Source organism: Odontesthes bonariensis, chromosome 8 (assembly GCF_027942865.1).
Source record: "Odontesthes bonariensis isolate fOdoBon6 chromosome 8, fOdoBon6.hap1, whole genome shotgun sequence".
NCBI lineage: Eukaryota > Metazoa > Chordata > Actinopteri > Atheriniformes > Atherinopsidae > Odontesthes > Odontesthes bonariensis.
In genome coordinates this window covers 23,578,344-23,599,569 of record NC_134513.1, presented here as the reverse complement: position 1 = coordinate 23,599,569, position 21,226 = coordinate 23,578,344, and the positions used below count along the sequence as shown (strand labels likewise).

Here is a 21,226-nt window from a genome sequence, read left to right as displayed (position 1 = left end):
AAAAGCTTCTCTCTTGCCAGTTTGGAGCCCTCCTGACTTGCCTTTGACTTGCAGGGCGGCGGCTGTTTGTTGTTTTTGATCGCTTACACATTCACACACTCAGGCATGCATACACGACTGACAACTGACTTCCACGTTTCTTTAGTTTAGATTATTTTGTAAATAAAAGTTATTTTTGGAAAACTTTCGTCTTTCTCCCATTTTTGTTCCAGCCTTAGAGCCGGGCTGTGACAGTCCATGGCCAGCTTTACAGTTGAATAAAAATATAAACTCTCGGACAATCCTTTAACAGGGCGAATGTTAAATTTACATATCAAGAGGGACTTGATTTCCAAAAGTTTGGGGAATGAACCGCGAAGAGCACCAGTTGGAGCGTGCACTCAGTTCGCCATCTTGCCCTCCGACTGCCCCTGCGTCCGTCCGACGTGTAGTCAGGATTTTTCTGAGGTGCACGACGACGCGCGCAGAGCCTCTGCGTGGGGGAGTGGTCAAGATTTTGACGCTCACAGAGGCTCTGCGTCCGAGCGTCAGAGGCTTTGCGCCTGAAGCATAAATCAGGCTTCAGTCTCATAATCTGAAGGTCGTGAGTTCGACCCTCACACAGGGCAGGTGTTTTGATGTGGTGTTTATAGCACTTCACCACAGTTACAGCTGGAAACTTGCTGGGCACAGGTGTCTCCGATTATTCTCTGTTGGGGCTGCAGAAAGCCCACTCGGAAGCTCAGTCACTCCAAACTGTGGAAGGTGTCAAACACAAGTTATGGGGTTTCGAACCATGTCTCTTTTAGAAAAGCAAGTTGCACCCTGGCCAAGACTCATGACAAAGGATAGGAAGTTCATCACGCTAGCATAATAGAATACGCTGTGTGACAAAAGCACCTTTGCAGACTCTCCTTCTCTTGACATAGACTGACATGGGACAATTCAGTCAAGTTTATCGCACGTGAAACTACCTCTTTTGCAACTTTCCATAAACTTTCAAAATGAGGATGAAAGCCAGATAAAGAAACTTGTGAGTTGATTGTTTAACCTCTAATCCAGACAACAGGTCTTTTGAACAAGTAGCTACGTGCTCAACAAGCCATGTCATCACATATTTTAGCAAAGTTTGCAGGACCAGTGAATGGGTGTGTGAAAGTGAGCCTAGGCTGACAATGCATGCATATTTATGGTTTGCAGGCCTCGTTGGCGCAGTAGGCAGCGCGTCAGTCTCATAATCTGAAGGTCGTGAGTTTGACCCTCACACGGGGCAAGTGTGTTGATGTGGTCTTTATAGCACTTCACCTCAGTTACAGCTGGAAACTTGCTGGGCACAGGTGCCTCCGATTATTCTCTGTTGGAGCTGCAGAAAGCCCACTCGGAAGCTCAGTCACTCCAAAGTGTGGAAGGTGTCAAACACAAGTTATGGGGTTTCGAACCATCTCTTTTTTTAAAAAGCATTGCAATCAGATCTTTGTCGCCTGGTGTCAAACCCAAGTTATGGGGATTCGAACCATCGCTCTTTTAGAGATGCCTTGCAATCAGATATTTGTCGCCTTTCAGTTTCTGATTCCTTTAGTATCTACTTAAACCTGTCATGTCAGACACATTTTTCTTCGGTTTTGCCGTTCTCGCCCCCCATAGTTTAGAAGATCTTATTTCCTACCATCCACTTATTTGATTGCCATGCAATCCATGTGAGCTGGGCAAGTGGGCATCACATACCTTTAGCAAAGTCTGCAGGACCAATGAATGGGTGTGTGTAAGTGAGCCTAGGCTGACAATGTATGCATATTTATGTTTTGCAGGCCTCGTTGGCGCAGTAGGCAGCGCGTCAGTCTCATAATCTGAAGGTCGTGAGTTCGACCCTCACACGGGGCAGGTGTTTTGATGTGGTGTTTATAGCACTTCACCTCAGTTACAGCTGGAAACTTGCTGGGCACAAGTGTCTCCGATTGCTCTCTGTTGGAGCTGCAGAAAGCCCACTCGGAAGCTCAGTCACTCCAAAGTGTGGAAGGTGTCAAACACAAGTTATGGGGTTTCGAACCATCTCTTTTTTTAAAAAGCATTGCAATCAGATCTTTGTCGCCTGGTGTCAAACCCAAGTTATGGGGATTCGAACCATCGCTCTTTTAGAGATGCCTTGCAATCAGATATTTGTCGCCTTTCAGTTTCTGATTCCTTTAGTATCTACTTAAACCTGTCATGTCAGACACATTTTTCTTCGGTTTTGCCGTTCTCGCCCCCCATAGTTTAGAAGATCTTATTTCCTACCATCCACTTATTTGATTGCCATGCAATCCATGTGAGCTGGGCAAGTGGGCATCACATACCTTTAGCAAAGTCTGCAGGACCAATGAATGGGTGTGTGTAAGTCAGCCTAGGCTGACAATGTATGCATATTTATGTTTTGCAGGCCTCGTTGGCGCAGTAGGCAGCGCGTCAGTCTCATAATCTGAAGGTCGTGAGTTCGACCCTCACACGGGGCAGGTGTTTTGATGTGGTGTTTATAGCACTTCACCTCAGTTACAGCTGGAAACTTGCTGGGCACAGGTGTCTCCGATTGCTCTCTGTTGGAGCTGCAGAAAGCCCACTCGGAAGCTCAGTCACTCCAAAGTGTGGAAGGTATCAAACACAAGTTATGGGGATTCACACCATCACTCTTTTAGAAAAGCAAGTTGCATCCTGGCCAAGACTCATGACAAAGGATAGGAAGTTCATCACGCTAGCATAATAGAATACGCTGTGTGACAAAAGCACCTTTGCAGACTCTCCTTCTCTTGACATAGACTGACATGGGACAATTCAGTCAAGTTTATCCCACGTGAAACTACCTCTTTTGCAACTTTCCATAAACTTTCAAAATGAGAATGAAAGCCAGATAAAGAAACTTGTGAGTTGATTGTTTAACCTCTAATCCAGACAACAGGTCTTTTGAACAAGTAGCTACGTGCTCAACAAGCCATGTCATCACATATTTTAGCAAAGTCTGCAGGACCAGTGAATGGGTGTGGGAAAGTGAGCCTAGGCTGACAATACATGCACATTTATGTTTTGCAGGCCTCGTTGGCGCAGTAGGCAGGGCGTCAGGCTCATAATCTGAAGGTCGTGAGTTCGACCCTCACACGGGGCAAGTGTTTTGATGTGGTCTTTATAGCACTTCACCTCAGTTACAGCTGGAAACTTGCTGGGCACAAGTGGCTCCGATTGCTCTCTGTTGGAGCTGCAGAAAGACCACTCGGAAGCTCAGTCACGCCAAAGTGTGGAAGGTGTCAAACACAAGTTATGGGGTTTCGAACCATGTCTCTTTTTTTTTAAAAGCATTGCAATCAGATCTTTGTCGCCTGGTGTCAAACCCAAGTTATGGGGATTCGAACCATCGCTCTTTTAGAGATGCCTTGCAATCAGATATTTGTCGCCTTTCAGTTTCTGCTTCCTTTATTATCTACTTAAACTTGTCATGTCAGACACATTTTTCTTCGGTTTTGCCGTTTTCGCCCCCATAGGTGTCACAGGGGCTACAGATTAGAATATCTTATTTCCTACCATCCACTTATTTGATTGCCATGCAATCCATGTGAGCTGGGCAAGTGGGCATCACATACCTTTAGCAAAGTCTGCAGGACCAATGAATGGGTGTGTGAAAGTCAGCCTAGGCTGACAATGTATGCATATTTATGTTTTGCAGGCCTCGTTGGCGCAGTAGGCAGCGCGTCAGTCTCATAATCTGAAGGTCGTGAGTTCGACCCTCACACGGGGCAGGTGTTTTGATGTGGTCTTTATAGCACTTCACCTCAGTTACAGCTGGAAACTTGCTGGGCACAGGTGGCTCCGATTGCTCTCTGTTGGAGCTGCAGAAAGCCCACTCGGAAGCTCAGTCACTCCAAAGTGTGGAAGGTGTCAAACACAAGTTATGGGGATTCGAACCATCGCTCTTTTAGAGATGTCTTGCAATCAGATATTTGTCGCCTTTCAGTTTCTGATTCCTTTAGTATCTACTTAAACTTGTCATGTCAGACACATTTTTCTTCGGTTTTGCCGTTCTCGCCCCCCATAGGTGTCACAGGGGGCTACAGATTAGAATATCTTATTTCCTACCATCCACTTATTTGATTGCCATGCAATCCATGTGAGCTGGGCAAGTGGCTATCACATACCTTTAGCAAAGTCTGCAGGACCAATGAATGGGTGTGTGAAAGTGAACCTAGGCTGACAATGCAAGCATATTTATGTTTTGCAGGCCTCGTTGGCGCAGTAGGCAGCGCGTCAGTCTCATAATCTGAAGGTCGTGAGTTCGACCCTCACACGGGGCAGGTGTTTTGATGTGGTGTCTATAGCACTTCACCTCAGTTACAGCTGGAAACTTGCTGGGCACAGGTGTCTCCGATTATTCTCTGTTGGAGCTGCAGAAAGCCCACTCGGAAGCTCAGTCACTCCAAAGTGTGGAAGGTATCAAACACAAGTTATGGGGATTCACACCATCGCTCTTTTAGAGATGCCTTGCAATCAGATATTTGTCGCCTTTCAGTTTTTGCTTCCTTTATTATCTACTTAAACTTGTCATGTCAGACACATTTTTCTTCGGTTTTGCCGTTCTCGCCCCCCATAGTTTAGAAGATCTTATTTCCTACCATCCACTTATTTGATTGCCATGCAATCCATTTGAGCTGGGCAAGTGGGCATCACATACCTTTAGCAAAGTCTGCAGGACCAATGAATGGGTGTGTGAAAGTGAGCCTAGGCTGACAATACATGCATATTTATGTTTTGCAGGCCTCGTTGGCGCAGTAGGCTGTGCGTCAGTCTCATAATCTGAAGGTCGTGAGTTCGACCCTCACACAGGGCAGGTGTTTTGATGTGGTGTTTATAGCACTTCACCTCAGTTACAGCTGGAAACTTGCTGGGCACAGGTGGCTCCGATTGCTCTCTGTTGGAGCTGCAGAAAGCTCACTCGGAAGCTCAGTCACGCCAAAGTGTGGAAGGTGTCAAACACAAGTTATGGGGCTTCGAACCATGTCTCTTTTAGAAAAGCAAGTTGCACCCTGGCCAAGACTCATGACAAAGGATAGGAAGTTCATCACGCTAGCATAATAGAATACGCTGTGTCACAAAAGCACCTTTGCAGACTCTCCTTCTCTTGACATAGACTGACATGGGACAATTCAGTCAAGTTTATCCCACGTGAAACTACCTCTTTTGCAACTTTCCATAAACTTTCAAAATGAGAATGAAAGCCAGATAAAGAAACTTGTGAGTTGATTGTTTAACCTCTAATCCAGACAACAGGTCTTTTGAACAAGTAGCTACGTGCTCAACAAGCCATGTCATCACATATTTTAGCAAAGTCTGCAGGACCAGTGAATGGGTGTGTGAAAGTGAGCCTAGGCTGACAATGCATGCATATTTATGTTTTGCAGGCCTCGTTGGCGCAGTAGGCAGCGCGTCAGTCTCATAATCTGAAGGTCGTGAGTTCGACCCTCACACGGGTCAAGTGTTTTGATGTGGTCTTTATAGCACTTCACCTCAGTTACTGCTGGAAACTTGCTGGGCACAGGTGTCTCCGATTACTCTCTGTTGGAGCTGCAGAAAGCCCACTCGGAAGCTCAGTCACGCCAAAGTGTGGAAGGTGTCAAACACAAGTTATGGGGTTTCGAACCATGTCTCTTTTTTTTAAAAGCATTGCAATCAGATCTTTGTCGCCATGTGTCAAACCCAAGTTATGGGGATTCGAACCATCGCTCTTTTAGAGATGCCTTGCTATCAGATATTTGTCGCCTTTCAGTTTCTGCTTCCTTTATTATCTACTTAAACTTGTCAAGTCAGACACATTTTTCTTCGGTTTTGCCGTTCTCGCCCCCCATAGGTGTCACAGGGGCTACAGATTAGAATATCTTATTTCCTACCATCCACTTATTTGATTGCCATGCAATCCATGTGAGCTGGGCAAGTGGGCATCACATACATTTAGCAAAGTCTGCAGGACCAATGAATGGGTGTGTGAAAGTGAGCCTAGGCTTACAATGCATGCATATTTATGTTTTGCAGGCCTCTTTGGCGCATAGGCAGAGCGTCAGTCTCATAATCTGAAGGTCGTGAGTTCGACCCTCACACGGGGCAAGTGTTTTGATGTGGTCTTTATAGCACTTCACCTCAGTTACAGCTGGAAACTTGCTGGGCACAGGTGTCTCCGATTACTCTCTGTTGGAGCTGCAGAAAGACCACTCGGAAGCTCAGTCACTCCAAAGTGTGGAAGGTGTCAAACACAAGTTATGGGGATTTGAACCATGTCTCTTTTTTTTAAAAGCATTGCAATCAGATCTTTGTCGCCTGGTGTCAAACCCAAGTTATGGGGATTCGAACCATCGCTCTTTTAGAGATGCCTTGCAATCAGATATTTGTCGCCTTTCAGTTTCTGATTCCTTTAGTATCTACTTAAACTTGTCATGTCAGACACATTTTTCTTCGGTTTTGCCGTTCTCGCCCCCCATAGGTGTCACAGGGGGCTACAGATTAGAATATCTTATTTCCTACCATCCACTTATTTGATTGCCATGCAATCCATGTGAGCTGGGCAAGTGGGCATCACATACCTTTAGCAAAGTCTGCAGGACCAATGAATGGGTGTGTGAAAGTGAGCCTAGGCTGACAATGCATGCATACTTATGTTTTGAAGGCCTCGTTGGCGCAGTAGGCAGCGCGTCAGTCTCATAATCTGAAGGTCGTGAGTTCGACCCTCACACGGGGCAATTGTTTTGATGTGGTCTTTATAGCACTTCACCTCAGTTACAGCTGGAAACTTGCTGGGCACAGGTGTCTCCGATTATTCTCTGTTGGAGCTGCAGAAAGCCCACTCGGAAGCTCAGTCCTTCCAAAGTGTGGAAGGTATCAAACACAAGTTATAGGGATTCACACCATCGCTCTTTTAGAGATGCCTTGCAATCAGATATTTGTCGCCTTTCAGTTTTTGCTTCCTTTATTATCTACTTAAACTTGTCATGTCAGACACATTTTTCTTCGGTTTTGCCGTTCTCGCCCCCCATAGTTTAGAAGATCTTATTTCCTACCATCCACTTATTTGATTGCCATGTAATCCATTTGAGCTGGGCAAGTGGGCATCACATACCTTTAGCAAAGTCTGCAGGACCAATGAATGGGTGTGTGTCTTTGTGAGTTCGACCCTCACACAGGGCAGGTGTTTTGATGTGGTGTTTATAGCACTTCACCTCAGTTACAGCTGGAAACTTGCTGGGCACAGGTGTCTCCGATTATTCTCTGTTGGGGCTGCAGAAAGCCCACTCGGAAGCTCAGTCATGCCAAAGTGTGGAAGGTATCAAACACAAGTTATGGGGCTTCGAACCATGTCTCTTTTAGAAAAGCAAGTTGCACCCTGGCCAAGACTCATGACAAAGGATAGGAAGTTCATCACGCTAGCATAATAGAATACGCTGTGTGACAAAAGCACCTTTGCAGACTCTCCTTCTCTTGACATAGACTGACATGGGACAATTCAGTCAAGTTTATCCCACGTGAAACTACCTCTTTTGCAACTTTCCATAAACTTTCAAAATGAGAATGAAAGCCAGATAAAGAAACTTGTGAGTTGATTGTTTAACCTCTAATCCAGACAACAGGTCTTTTGAACAAGTAGCTACGTGCTCAACAAGCCATGTCATCACATATTTTAGCAAAGTCTGCAGGACCAGTGAATGGGTGTGGGAAAGTGAGCCTAGGCTGACAATACATGCATATTTATGTTTTGCAGGCCTCGTTGGCGCAGTAGGCAGCGCGTCAGTCTCATAATCTGAAGGTCGTGAGTTCGACCCTCACACGGGGCAAGTGTTTTGATGTGGTCTTTATAGCACTTCACCTCATTTACAGCTGGAAACTTGCTGGGCACAGGTGTCTCCGATTACTCTCTGTTGGAGCTGCAGAAAGCCCACTCGGAAGCTCAGTCACTCCAAAGTGTGGAAGGTGTCAAACACAAGTTATGGGGTTTCGAACCATGTGTCTTTTTTTTAAAAGCATTGCAATCAGATCTTTGTCGCCTGGTGTCAAACCCAAGTTATGGGGATTCGAACCATCGCTCTTTTAGAGATGCCTTGCAATCAGATATTTGTCGCCTTTCAGTTTCTGCTTCCTTTATTATCTACTTAAACTTGTCATGTCAGACACATTTTTCTTCGGTTTTGCCGTTCTCGCCCCCCATAGGTGTCACAGGGGCTACAGATTAGAATATCTTATTTCCTACCATCCACTTATTTGATTGCCATGCAATCCATGTGAGCTGGGCAAGTGGGCATCACATACCTTTAGCAAAGTCTGCAGGACCAATGAATGGGTGTGTGAAAGTGAGCCTAGGCTGACAATGCATGCATATTTATGTTTTGCAGGCCTCGTTGGCGCAGTAGGCAGCGCGTCAGTCTCATAATCTGAAGGTCGTGAGTTCGACCCTCACACGGGGCAATTGTTTTGATGTGGTGTTTATAGCACTTCACCTCAGTTACAGCTGGAAACTTGCTGGGCACAGGTGTCTCCGATTATTCTCTGTTGGAGCTGCAGAAAGCCCACTCGGAAGCTCAGTCCTTCCAAAGTGTGGAAGGTATCAAACACAAGTTATGGGGATTCACACCATCGCTCTTTTAGAGATGCCTTGCAATCAGATATTTGTCGCCTTTCAGTTTTTGCTTCCTTTATTATCTACTTAAACTTGTCATGTCAGACACATTTTTCTTCGGTTTTGCCGTTCTCGCCCCCCATAGTTTAGAAGATCTTATTTCCTACCATCCACTTATTTGATTGCCATGTAATCCATTTGAGCTGGGCAAGTGGGCATCACATACCTTTAGCAAAGTCTGCAGGACCAATGAATGGGTGTGTGTCTTTGTGAGTTCGACCCTCACACAGGGCAGGTGTTTTGATGTGGTGTTTATAGCACTTCACCTCAGTTACAGCTGGAAACTTGCTGGGCACAGGTGTCTCTGATTATTCTCTGTTGGGGCTGCAGAAAGCCCACTCGGAAGCTCAGTCATGCCAAAGTGTGGAAGGTATCAAACACAAGTTATGGGGCTTCGAACCATGTCTCTTTTAGAAAAGCAAGTTGCACCCTGGCCAAGACTCATGACAAAGGATAGGAAGTTCATCACGCTAGCATAATAGAATACGCTGTGTGACAAAAGCACCTTTGCAGACTCTCCTTCTCTTGACATAGACTGACATGGGACAATTCAGTCAAGTTTATCCCACGTGAAACTACCTCTTTTGCAACTTTCCATAAACTTTCAAAATGAGAATGAAAGCCAGATAAAGAAACTTGTGAGTTGATTGTTTAACCTCTAATCCAGACAACAGGGCCCTCATTTATCATTAGTGCGTAGAATCCCTTCTAAATCCTGTCGTAGGAGTGAAATTTAGAATGTGCCCAAGTACAAAAAAATCGGCATTCATCAAACGTTCTTAGACAGGTCGTACGCACATCTGCAATGATAAATACCACACTTGCCAGCTCACCTTGCGCGGGCACGAGCAGACTCATTTGCATCATGGAACGCCCCCAAGTAACCATATATGGCACCAACATTCCCTTTAAAAGCCACCGGAACGTGCTTGCTTGCGCTTGACTCAGAGCGCGGATCTCGAAAACACATGAGAAGCAATACAGAATCATACGCGGCGGACAGCACAGCTTTATGCCAATTACGCACACAGGCTCCACACCTCCACACACGCATCGCGTCTGCAATCATAACTCATTAGGGGAAATCACATTTTGCCAATATTTTTTGGCCATCGGGCAACGACATTGAGAAGCAGCATATCACTGTCGCATATAAGCTGTACATTAATGGAGTGCTTCCCCTTCCTATTCACGAGGTTGTATTCGTGCTGTGATGGTGCTTTTAGTGCGACGTGAGTGCAGTCTATTGCTCCTATGACGTTGGGGAACTGCGCGATACCATAAAAACCTCGCTTAATGTCTGCCTGGCGTGGACCCCCATAAGGGAATAGAATGTAAGTCGGTGTCAAAGAAATAATCGCATCCAACACTGTGGGCAGAATTCGGCTCATGGACGGCTGAGAAATGCCGCATCGGGCCCCAATTCACGGCAGAGGTCGAGCAATATATGTTTTGGAAATCTGAACCTGCTTAGAAGCCACTCACTACTTTCTGCCAATAAATCTGCAAGCTCCCTAAACACACGCTCCCTCCGTAGCGCACGGTTTTCCAGATCCTCAAGCAATGCAGGATGGGCCATGTTGCGTTCTGAATGGCATGTCCTACCTGTGCCTTTTATACCCAGATCAATTAAACTAGGCTGATTATTGTCAGGTCTTCTGGTGAAACAATTATTGTTACACTCTGAATGAAATGCAATGAACGCCAGGAAGGTCTAATGCACCGTGCTTTGGAATTGCAGAGGCTACACGGACCCAAACGCCGTCAGACATACTGTAATGCAACAATTGAATGAACATTGTAATATTCCCCTGTGCAGCGATCAACACCATTTGCAGTTTCGTAATTCTACCACTAGGCAATGTGCGTAGGCATGGTCAAAACTGTGCGTAGATTTAGGCACATTTCTAAGTTCAAGTACATGTTCATAAATCCCACACTTTGCTCAGGAATGATCGCACGCACGCTTTACGCACAGATCTGTTCCTAAGAACGCTTGATAAATGAGGGCCCAGGTCTTTTGAACAAGTAGCTACGTGCTCAACAAGCCATGTCATCACATATTTTAGCAAAGTCTGCAGGACCAGTGAATGGGTGTGGGAAAGTGAGCCTAGGCTGACAATACATGCATATTTATGTTTTGCAGGCCTCGTTGGCGCAGTAGGCAGAGCGTCAGTCTCATAATCTGAAGGTCGTGAGTTCGACCCTCACAAGGGGCAAGTGTTTTGATGTGGTCTTTATAGCACTTCACCTCATTTACAGCTGGAAACTTGCTGGGCACAGGTGTCTCCGATTACTCTCTGTTGGAGCTGCAGAAAGCCCACTCGGAAGCTCAGTCACTCCAAAGTGTGGAAGGTGTCAAACACAAGTTATGGGGTTTCGAACCATGTCTCTCTTTTTTAAAAGCATTGCAATCAGATCTTTGTCGCCTGGTGTCAAACCCAAGTTATGGGGATTCGAACCATCGCTCTTTTAGAGATGCCTTGCAATCAGATATTTGTCGCCTTTCAGTTTCTGCTTCCTTTATTATCTACTTAAACTTGTCATGTCAGACACATTTTTCTTCGGTTTTGCCGTTCTCGCCCCCCATAGGTGTCACAGGGGCTACAGATTAGAACATCTTATTTCCTACCATCCACTTATTTGATTGCCATGCAATCCATGTGAGCTGGGCAAGTGGGCATCACATACCTTTAGCAAAGTCTGCAGGACCAATGAATGGGTGTGTGAAAGTGAGCCTAGGCTGACAATGCATGCATATTTATGCTTTGCAGGCCTCGTTGGCGCAGTAGGCAGCGCGTCAGTCTCATAATCTGAAGGTCGTGAGTTCGACCCTCACACGGGGCAGGTGTTTTGATGTGGTCTTTATAGCACTTCACCTCAGTTACAGCTGGAAACTTGCTGGGCACAGGTGCCTCCGATTATTCTCTGTTGGAGCTGCAGAAACCCCACTCGGAAGCTCAGTCCTTCCAAAGTGTGGAAGGTATCAAACACAAGTTATGGGGATTCACACCATCGCTCTTTTAGAGATGCCTTGCAATCAGATATTTGTCGCCTTTCAGTTTTTGCTTCCTTTATTATCTACTTAAACTTGTCATGTCAGACACATTTTTCTTCGGTTTTGCCGTTCTCGCCCCCATAGTTTAGAAGATCTTATTTCCTACCATCCACTTATTTGATTGCCATGCAATCCATGTGAGCTGGGCAAGTGGGCATCACATACCTTTAGCAAAGTCTGCAGGACCAATGAATGGGTGTGTGAAAGTGAGCCTAGGCTGACAATGCATGCATATTTATGTTTTGCAGACCTCGTTGGCGCAGTAGGCAGTGCGTCAGTCTCATAATCTGAAGGTTGTGAGTTAGACCCTCACACAGGGCAGGTGTTTTGATGTGGTGTTTATAGCACTTCACCTCAGTTACAGCTGGAAACTTGCTGGGCACAGGTGTCTCCGATTGCTCTCTGTTGGAGCTGCAGAAAGCCCACTCGGAAGCTCAGTCACTCCAAAGTGTGGAAGGTATCAAACACAACTTATGGGGCTTCGAACCATGTCTCTTTTAGAAAAGCAAGTTGCACCCTGGCCAAGACTCATGACAAAGGATAGGAAGTTCATCACGCTAGCATAATAGAATACGCTGTGTGACAAAAGCACCTTTGCAGACTCTCCTTCTCTTGACATAGACTGAGATGGGACAATTCAGTCAAGTTTATCCCACGTGAAACTACCTCTTTTGCAACTTTCCATAAACTTTCAAAATGAGAATGAAAGCCAGATAAAGAAACTTGTGAGTTGATTGTTTAACCTCTAATCCAGACAACAGGTCTTTTGAACAAGTAGCTACGTGCTCAACAAGCCATGTCATCACATATTTTAGCAAAGTCTGCAGGACCAGTGAATGGGTGTGGGAAAGTGAGCCTAGGCTGACAATACATGCACATTTATGTTTTGCAGGCCTCGTTGGCGCAGTAGGCAGCGCGTCAGTCTCATAATCTGAAGGTCGTGAGTTCGACCCTCACACGGGGCAGGTGTTTTGATGTGGTCTTTATAGCACTTCACCTCAGTTACAGCTGGAAACTTGCTGGGCACAGGTGTCTCCGATTATTCTCTGTTGGAGCTGCAGAAAGCCCACTCGGAAGCTCAGTCACTCCAAAGTGTGGAAGGTGTCAAACACAAGTTATGGGGTTTCGAACCATCTCTTTTATTTAAAAGCATTGCAATCAGATATTTGTCGCCTTATGTCAAACCCGAGTTATGGGGATTCAAACCATCGCTCTTTTAGAGATGCCTTGCAATCAGATATTTGTCGCCTTTCAGTTTCTGATTCCTTTATTATCTACTTAAACTTGTCATGTCAGACACATTTTTTTCGGTTTTGCCGTTCTCGCCCCCCATAGGTGTCACAGGGGCTACAGATTAGAACATCTTATTTCCTACCATCCACTTATTTGATTGCCATGCAATCCATGTGAGCTGGGCAAGTGGGCATCACATACCTTTAGCAAAGTCTGCAGGACCAATGAATGGGTGTGTGAAAGTGAGCCTAGGCTGACAATGCATGCATATTTATGTTTTGCAGGCCTCGTTGGCGCAGTAGGCAGTGCGTCAGTCTCATAATCTGAAGGTCGTGAGTTTGACCCTCACACGGGGCAGGTGTTTTGATGTGGTCTTTATAGCACTTCACCTCAGTTACAGCTGGAAACTTGCTGGGCACAGGTGTCTCCGATTACTCTCTGTTGGAGCTGCAGAAAGCCCACTCGGAAGCTCAGTCACTCCAAAGTGTGGAAGGTATCAAACACAAGTTATGGGGATTCACACCATCGCTCTTTTAGAGATGCCTTGCAATCAGATATTTGTCGCCTTTCAGTTTTTGCTTCCTTTATTATCTACTTAAACTTGTCATGTCAGACACATTTTTCTTCGGTTTTGCCGTTCTCGCCCCCCATAGTTTAGAAGATCTTATTTTCTTACCATCCACTTATTTGATTGCCATGCAATCCATGTGAGCTGGGCAAGTGGCTATCACATACCTTTAGCAAAGTCTGCAGGACCAATGAATGGGTGTGTGAAAGTGAGCCTAGGCTGACAATACATGCATGTTTATGATTTTTAAGCCTCGTTGGCGCTACCTCGCTCACGTTAGTCTAAATCTCACCTCCAATAGGCTTCGCACTTCTCCATTCTCACATTGAACAGTTTAGCCAATGTCGCACCGACTCACAATGAACCGAGCCTATCAACGCCCGAGCTCACAATGGAACTCGGCCAATCAAGGTGAAGCCCTAACTTGGAGTTAACCTCCGCTCCCCCTCCTCCAACAAAACCAACAAAAAAACAAATTAAACATTTTGTTTTCGTTAGGTTAGAGGATTATAAAAGTTAGCCGTTACAGAAGAGGGATTTTTCATCGAGCCGTTGTCTCTGCCAACTTAAAAAAAACAATCTTACAGTAAGTATCAAGTTATATTGTTTCTTATATATCCTTCCATTCAAACAAACGTCGTATTACAGTTTTTCTCTATTGGTTTGGCTCATTTCTTGAAACAGAAATTACATTCTCAAAACTCTAAGATCATTTGGCATAACACTCTTATAGTTCAGCACAACACCATAGCTAACCTGCAAAAGCACATATCTCTCCCAAAACTGTTCACCCATGCTTCAGATTTCTTTCCCATGTAAAGAGTCAGTGCCACCCAAATTGCAAAGATCTTTCTCAGTTGCCTAGGCTCATTTCTTGAAACAGACCGGACGTTTTCAACACTCTTTAGTACTTTTTGCAAAACTAAACTGAATGGTTCAGCAAAGCACCATGGTTCACCAGCAAAATCTCATATCTCCCCCTAAACAGTTCAGCCATGTGTCAAAATGAAGTTTCTTTCTCATTCAAATAGTCAGTGCCCCAAAATGCATTGTCCTTTTGGCATTGTGTGAGCACTACAAGTCAAAATGTTTAGATGTTTTGTCACTATGGCATAGGAGTGCAACAGAATACAATAGTGTATAAAACTGAAGGAAAAAAGTTTCACAGTAAGAGTAGCCTCAAAGCACACACAATACACTCATACCAACCATTTTTATTCACACAAATACTGGGAAGTACATAACTTCCATACAGTATAGTATTGTAGAAGGAAAAGAAAAATATACATAGCACACATATACTGTAATATAATCACAAACAAAGAACAAGCAAAATTATGTGGCCATGAATGATGACATGATCTATAATTTTGGCACGAATTTCATCTGGGACAGCACGGTGTCTTCGTGCTCCTCGGCCTCTTCCCCCTATTCCACCACTGCGCATCCTCACTCCTCCTTTTCTTCTTCTTCTTCTTTGTGTGAGAGGTGTGGAAGTGGAAGAGCAGAGAGAAAGGCTGAGAGAAAAAGTGTTTTTTTGTGATCTTTATTCTCTATCCTTGGTTTTCTTTGTTTCAATGTTTCATTAGTTGTGTCTTTCTGAGTACTTTGTCTTGTGTGTTGTGAGTTTATTTTCGTTTTTTTTTGTCGCGTTTGTTGGGTGTGCTTCCCAGCACTGCTGGGAAGCCGCAATGGCGTCGGGCGGTAACCAATCAGGTTACGAGCTGGGCTCCGCTGCCTGTCAATCACCGATTGTGCACACGCGATACAAGGTAGGCTCGTCCCCACGCTTATTTATCTAGACTATTGAACTTCATTACGGGCTAGTCTGCTTACTGTGTCTTCCATGATCGCAAATGACAGGTGAGTTGATGAACGAGGAGTCGTGTAGGCGCATCTAGCGTGCACGTGGACGTGCACGAGTTCTCATGTGTTTTGAAGGGGCGGGACAGGAAGTTGAATAACTTTTTATTTTTCGGTTAAAAAATAAGCATTTCTTGCATTTTGCAACTACGGAGGTCACCGTTTTCAACTTCAAGCGTTCTGAAAGATCATGTAAACTCTTAAAATGCCAAAAATTAGGACTTTACGTATGACAACAACAAATCTTGCAGACTGCAGCTTTAAGTAACAAATGGCACTCTCCAAAAAATAAAAAGTGGACAGCGAAAATAGAGCATTTAATCCGGAATGGACAGACTCGTTTCTGTTCATACTTCCCACTGGGAGCATTAAAGCAGTGTGTCTCATATGTTCAGAGACTGTGGCACTTATAAAAAGTGCCAATGTGAAACACCATTATGAGACAAAACATAAAGGTTTTGAACAAACATACCCACTCAAATCTGAAGTGAGATCACAGAAAATAAGTGGTCTCCACAGCCCAATATGACCAGTCCAGAAAGCGTTCTGTGAAGACCTGTTAGGCGTCACTCCCCTTCAGACCAGTACAAGAGGAGAAGACATCTACCTGGCCATAAAGGAGACGTTAACAAAGAGAGGACTAGAGCCAAAACAAGTGGTTTCAATAACCACAGATGGAGCCCCTGCTATGACCGAGAACATTATACTTATCTGCAGTCATACATACATGTTCAGTTCTATGTTACGTGACAATAAATATTGTCAAAAAGTTTTTGAATTGTACTGAATTCATTTGATTTAACCGTCAGGTATTGATTACATGCAGATGTTGATACAACTACTTGGCTACTTAAATATATATCACACTAAATAGTTAGACATTATGATCTTCCGGACCTTTGCTTCGAGAAATTTTCTCTAACTGGACATCTTTAAATTTTAGTTGAATACCCCTGCCCTAGAAGGTAGAAGATCTATGCTTTGTTGAAGCTAAGATGGGTATTGTTTGTCTCTGGTTATGGCAATGCTCTGCACTGTGTCCTACTTACCTGTGTAGTATGTTTTGCTTAGTTAAAACCTTGTCAGTCTTTGTATGTCATGTCAAATTGTTGGCAGTTTACTTTTTGGTTTTGGTTTTGGGTTTTTTGTTTGTTTTTTTGCTGACAATTGAGGGACTGCTGACTGTGTGAACAACTGACTACCTGTGTGTGAGAGTAACTGTGTAACAGACCCAGTGTCTGAGTAACTGTGTGACTCAGTTATTATGTGCATTTTAGTTTCTGTCAATGGTATCAGGGTGTTGGTAAATGCACCATATTCATTTTGTACATAAATAAACTAAAAATTGCACTCAAAATGGCATCTTCTGTCTGCTTAATACGTGGCTACTTAAACATTATTGCAAATTGAAATTACTGTTTATAGGTTTATATAAGAAAGATCAATACACATTAATTAACTTGTAAAGGCACCAGAAAAATTCACTTCACATCTTTCATCTGTAGTCCCTCGAAATTGTGTGTGTGTGTATATATGTATATATATATTTCTATATATATATATATATAGTATAAGACAAAAATGATCACAAGTCATGACATATCAAAGAAGAACACAAGACAAGAGAACAACATGCGTAAGTCCATATAGGAATAAATAATAATAATACAATAATAATAAACAGATATACATTACTCAATTACTAACAGATGGTTTGATGTTCTTTTGGTGCCACATTACTGTTAGCGCATAAACTTATTTGTGTGTGGTGTAAACCATTGACCCCCTGAAAAACACTTGGCCACCCCATTGCTACCCCAAGAAAAAAAGTCTAGTTCCGCCACTGTCCACAGTGCCGTACGACACAAAAAACGGGCCTCCCTCAAACTCAATCAAAGATGGACGGACGGATGGACGGCCAGCACCTGCCAGATCACCAAATGCTCCAAGTCCGCGGACAAAAACATTTTGTCCGACAATAGACCATGAAATTTCTCTTTTTCCGTATCATTCGTGGATGCCCATGTCATTTAATGACAAATAGCATTTGTCTTTGCTGCTCAAAATGTTATTAAGCACCGTGTTACACATCAAAGTATCAGAAAAACTTGATCATTCTTTTAGTTTTTAAAAGCCACAATGGTCCTAGAGCTGCTGGAAAGAGTTAAGCGAGCCCTTCTCTAAAGAGAAGTAGTAAATCTGCTGGCTGTAAAGTGTTATTTCAAATCAAGTGGTGCGCATAGGATGACTCCTTACAAACCAACGTCCTATTGAATTTGTGACAGGGCTAGATTAAATTGACATTCTAGTCATGTCATTGGAAAACAACAGCAGAAATGTCTTTGGTTTACGCTACTCACAGTGCCAAAACCTGGTTCCCTCATTCCCTGACCGGGAATCGACCCCCGGGCCGCGGCGGTGAGAGCGCCGAATCCTAGCCATTAGACCACCAGGGACCTGAAAGCAGTGCACACGGTACAGGTTGCAAGACTGTAGTAAACTCATTCCTAACTGGCAAATTAATTGGCATAGTGCATTGTACTGAAGTTGTGAACATTTTAGCCTTTGATGAAAGCAATTGTGCGCATCTGGAGAATGAATCCAAGCAAGCACAAGTTTCCCGCTTTAGACTTCTCTCTTATTTCAGGGAGAAATAGAAAGATTCCTGAGTAAGAGTGAGTGTGTCATAGCCCTGCAAGAAAAACAGTTGATAGATGACTAAATAAGGGTCTGTCAGGGCATTGGTGGTATAGTGGAGAGAATAGCTGCTTGCCAAGCAGTTGACCAGGGTTCGATTCCCGGCCAATGCATTCTCTGCTCCGTGTATAATCAGCTTTCAAATGTACCTTGCTATCTCTACCTCTGCTCAGACAATGGGTGGCTTGTAGGGAAAACACAGTCTCAAGCTAATGCACTCTAGCAACTCTTCAACCAAGGAAGCATGTTTTGCTATGACTCTTCAGTTAAAGTGATGGTCTGTTTTCTCATGTGCATTCTAAGTTCCTCCTCTACAAAGCAAGTGGGGAAGATTAGATTCCACAGTGCCGTACGACACAAAAAACGGGCCACCCTCAAACTCAATCCAAGACGGATGGACGGCCAGCACCTGCCAGATCACCAAATGCTCCAAGTCCGCGGACAAAAACATTTTGTCCGACAATAGACCATGAAATTTCTCTTTTTCCGTATCATTCGTGGATGCCCATGTCATTTAATGACAAATAGCATTTGTCTTTGCTGCTCAAAATGTTATTAAGCACCGTGTTACACATCAAAGTATCAGAAAAACTTGATCATTCTTTTAGTTTTTAAAAGCCACAATGGTCCTAGAGCTGCTGGAAAGAGTTAAGCGAGCCCTTCCCTAAAGAGAAGTAGTAAATCTGCTGGCTGTAAAGTGTTATTTCAAATCAAGTGGTGCGCATAGGATGACTCCTTACAAACCAACGTCCTATTGAATTTGTGACAGGGCTAGATTAAATTGACATTCTAGTCATGTCATTGGAAAACAACAGCAGGAATGTCTTTGGTTTACGTTACTCACAGTGCCAAAACCTGGTTCCCTCATTCCCTGACCGGGAATCGAACCCCGGCCGCGGCGGTGAGAGCGCCGAATCCTAGCCACTAGACCATCAGGGACCCGCAAGCAGTGCAAACGGTACAGGTTGCAAGACTGTGGTAAACTCCTTCCTAACTGGCAAATTAATTGGCATAGTGCATTGTACTGAAGTTGTGAACATTTTAGCCTTAGATGAAAGCAATTGTGCGCATCTGGAGAATGAATCCAAGCAAGCACAAGTTTCACGCTTTAGACTTCTCTCTTATTTCAGGGAGAAATAGAAAGATTCCTGAGTAAGAGTGAGTGTGTCATAGCCCTGCAAGAAAAACAGTTGATAGATGACTAAATAAGGGTCTGTCAGGGCATTGGTGGTATAGTGGGGACAATAGCTGCTTGCCAAGCAGTTGACCCGGGTTCGATTCCCGGCCAATGCATTCTCTGCTCCGTGTATAATCAGCTTTCAAATGTACCTTGCTATCTCTACCTCTGTTCAGACAATGGGTGGCTTGTAGGGAAAACACAGTCTCAAGCTAATGCACTCTAGCAACTCTTCAACCAAGGAAGCATGTTTTGCTATGACTCTTCAGTTAAAGTGATGGTCTGTTTTCTCATGTGCATTCTAAGTTCCTCCTCTACAAAGCAAGTGGGGAAGATTAGATTCCACAGTGCCGTACGACACAAAAAACGGGCCTCCCTCAAACTCAATCCAAGACGGATGGACGGCCAGCACCTGCCAGATCACCAAATGCTCCAAGTCCGCGGACAAAAACATTCTAGTCATGTCATTGGAAAACAACAGCAGAAATGTCTTTGGTTTACGCTACTCACAGTGCCAAAACCTGGTTCCCTCATAAAAATAAGGAGGACATTTTGTCTGCTATTGCCGATGTACAGCTTGGCGCCAATACCATGGCAAGGAGAGTGTCTGCGCTGTGAGTAAGAGTGAGTGTGTCATAGCCCTGCAAGAAAAACAGTTGATAGATGACTAAATAAGGTTCTGTCAGGGCATTGGTGGTATAGTGGGGAGAATAGCTGCTTGCCAAGCAGTTGACCCGGGTTCGATTCCCGGCCAATGCATTCTCTGCTCCTTGTATAATCAGCTTTCAAATGTACCTTGCTTTCTATACCTCTGTTCAGACAATGGGTGGCTTGTAGGGAAAACACAGTCTCAAGCTAATGCACTCTAGCAACTCTTCAACCAAGGAAGCATGTTTTGCTATGACTCTTCAGTTAAAGTGATGGTCTGTTTTCTCATGTGCATTCTAAGTTCCTCCTCTACAAAGCAAGTGGGGAAGATTAGATTCCACAGTGCCGTACGACACAAAAAACGGGCCTCCCTCAAACTCAATACAAGACGGACGGACGGACGGATGGACGGCCAGCACCTGCCAGATCACCAAATGCTCCAAGTCCGCGGACAAAAACATTTTGTCCGACAATAGACCATGAAATTTCTCTTTTTCCGTATCATTCGTGGATGCCCATGTCATTTAATGACAAATAGCATTTGTCTTTGCTGCTCAAAATGTTATTAAGCACCGTGTTACACATCAAAGTATCAGAAAAACTTGATCATTCTTTTAGTTTTTAAAAGCCACAATGGTCCTAGAGCTGCTGGAAAGAGTTAAGCGAGCCCTTCCCTAAAGAGAAGTAGTAAATCTGCTGGCTGTAAAGTGTTATTTCAAATCAAGTGGTGCGCATAGGATGACTCCTTACAAACCAACGTCCTATTGAATTTGTGACAGGGCTAGATTAAATTGACATTCTAGTCATGTCATTGGAAAACAACAGCAGAAATGTCTTTGGTTTACGCTACTCACAGTGCCAAAACCTGGTTCCCTCATTCCCTGACCGGGAATCGAACCCAGGCCGCGGCGGTGAGAGCGCCGAATCCTAGCCACTAGACCATCAGGGACCCGCAAGCAGTGCACACGGTACAGGTTGCAAGACTGTGGTAAACTCATTCCTAACTGGCAAATTAATTGGCATAGTGCATTGTACTGAAGTTGTGAACATTTTAGCCTTAGATGAAAGCAATTGTGCGCATCTGGAGAATGAATCCAAGCAAGCACAAGTTTCACGCTTTAGACTTCTCTCTTATTTCAGGGAGAAATAGAAAGATTCCTGAGTAAGAGTGAGTGTGTCATAGCCCTGCAAGAAAAACAGTTGATAGATGACTAAATAATGGTCTGTCAGGGCATTGGTGGTATAGTGGAGAGAATAGCTGCTTGCCAAGCAGGTGACCTGGGTTCGATTCCCGGCCAATGCATTCTCTGCTCCGTGTATAATCAGCTT

General features: G+C 44.3%; 18 non-coding genes across 18 annotated transcripts; 16 read left to right on the top strand and 2 right to left on the bottom strand.

The window, feature by feature from the left end:
* The first annotated feature begins 1,179 nt into the window (after positions 1-1,179).
* trnam-cau (transfer RNA methionine (anticodon CAU)) lies at positions 1,180-1,252 on the top strand. Its single transcript has one exon. It is a non-coding gene; the product is annotated as a tRNA-Met (tRNA).
* A 535-nt stretch (positions 1,253-1,787) lies between these two features.
* On the top strand, positions 1,788-1,860 carry trnam-cau (transfer RNA methionine (anticodon CAU)). The gene has a single exon. It is a non-coding gene; the product is annotated as a tRNA-Met (tRNA).
* A 535-nt stretch (positions 1,861-2,395) lies between these two features.
* On the top strand, positions 2,396-2,468 carry trnam-cau (transfer RNA methionine (anticodon CAU)). The gene has a single exon. It is a non-coding gene; the product is annotated as a tRNA-Met (tRNA).
* A 571-nt stretch (positions 2,469-3,039) lies between these two features.
* Positions 3,040-3,112, top strand: trnam-cau (transfer RNA methionine (anticodon CAU)). The gene has a single exon. It is a non-coding gene; the product is annotated as a tRNA-Met (tRNA).
* A 555-nt stretch (positions 3,113-3,667) lies between these two features.
* trnam-cau (transfer RNA methionine (anticodon CAU)) lies at positions 3,668-3,740 on the top strand. The gene has a single exon. It is a non-coding gene; the product is annotated as a tRNA-Met (tRNA).
* Positions 3,741-4,219: 479 nt separating this feature from the next.
* Positions 4,220-4,292, top strand: trnam-cau (transfer RNA methionine (anticodon CAU)). The gene has a single exon. It is a non-coding gene; the product is annotated as a tRNA-Met (tRNA).
* Positions 4,293-4,752: 460 nt separating this feature from the next.
* Positions 4,753-4,825, top strand: trnam-cau (transfer RNA methionine (anticodon CAU)). Its single transcript has one exon. It is a non-coding gene; the product is annotated as a tRNA-Met (tRNA).
* Positions 4,826-5,395: 570 nt separating this feature from the next.
* Positions 5,396-5,469, top strand: trnam-cau (transfer RNA methionine (anticodon CAU)). Its single transcript has one exon. It is a non-coding gene; the product is annotated as a tRNA-Met (tRNA).
* A 1,183-nt stretch (positions 5,470-6,652) lies between these two features.
* On the top strand, positions 6,653-6,725 carry trnam-cau (transfer RNA methionine (anticodon CAU)). Its single transcript has one exon. It is a non-coding gene; the product is annotated as a tRNA-Met (tRNA).
* A 1,016-nt stretch (positions 6,726-7,741) lies between these two features.
* Positions 7,742-7,814, top strand: trnam-cau (transfer RNA methionine (anticodon CAU)). The gene has a single exon. It is a non-coding gene; the product is annotated as a tRNA-Met (tRNA).
* Positions 7,815-8,369: 555 nt separating this feature from the next.
* On the top strand, positions 8,370-8,442 carry trnam-cau (transfer RNA methionine (anticodon CAU)). The gene has a single exon. It is a non-coding gene; the product is annotated as a tRNA-Met (tRNA).
* A 2,357-nt stretch (positions 8,443-10,799) lies between these two features.
* On the top strand, positions 10,800-10,872 carry trnam-cau (transfer RNA methionine (anticodon CAU)). Its single transcript has one exon. It is a non-coding gene; the product is annotated as a tRNA-Met (tRNA).
* A 555-nt stretch (positions 10,873-11,427) lies between these two features.
* On the top strand, positions 11,428-11,500 carry trnam-cau (transfer RNA methionine (anticodon CAU)). The gene has a single exon. It is a non-coding gene; the product is annotated as a tRNA-Met (tRNA).
* A 1,103-nt stretch (positions 11,501-12,603) lies between these two features.
* trnam-cau (transfer RNA methionine (anticodon CAU)) lies at positions 12,604-12,676 on the top strand. Its single transcript has one exon. It is a non-coding gene; the product is annotated as a tRNA-Met (tRNA).
* Positions 12,677-13,228: 552 nt separating this feature from the next.
* On the top strand, positions 13,229-13,301 carry trnam-cau (transfer RNA methionine (anticodon CAU)). Its single transcript has one exon. It is a non-coding gene; the product is annotated as a tRNA-Met (tRNA).
* Positions 13,302-18,939: 5,638 nt separating this feature from the next.
* Positions 18,940-19,011, bottom strand: trnae-cuc (transfer RNA glutamic acid (anticodon CUC)). The gene has a single exon. It is a non-coding gene; the product is annotated as a tRNA-Glu (tRNA).
* Positions 19,012-19,936: 925 nt separating this feature from the next.
* trnag-gcc (transfer RNA glycine (anticodon GCC)) lies at positions 19,937-20,008 on the top strand. Its single transcript has one exon. It is a non-coding gene; the product is annotated as a tRNA-Gly (tRNA).
* A 766-nt stretch (positions 20,009-20,774) lies between these two features.
* On the bottom strand, positions 20,775-20,846 carry trnae-cuc (transfer RNA glutamic acid (anticodon CUC)). Its single transcript has one exon. It is a non-coding gene; the product is annotated as a tRNA-Glu (tRNA).
* Positions 20,847-21,226: the final 380 nt, after the last annotated feature.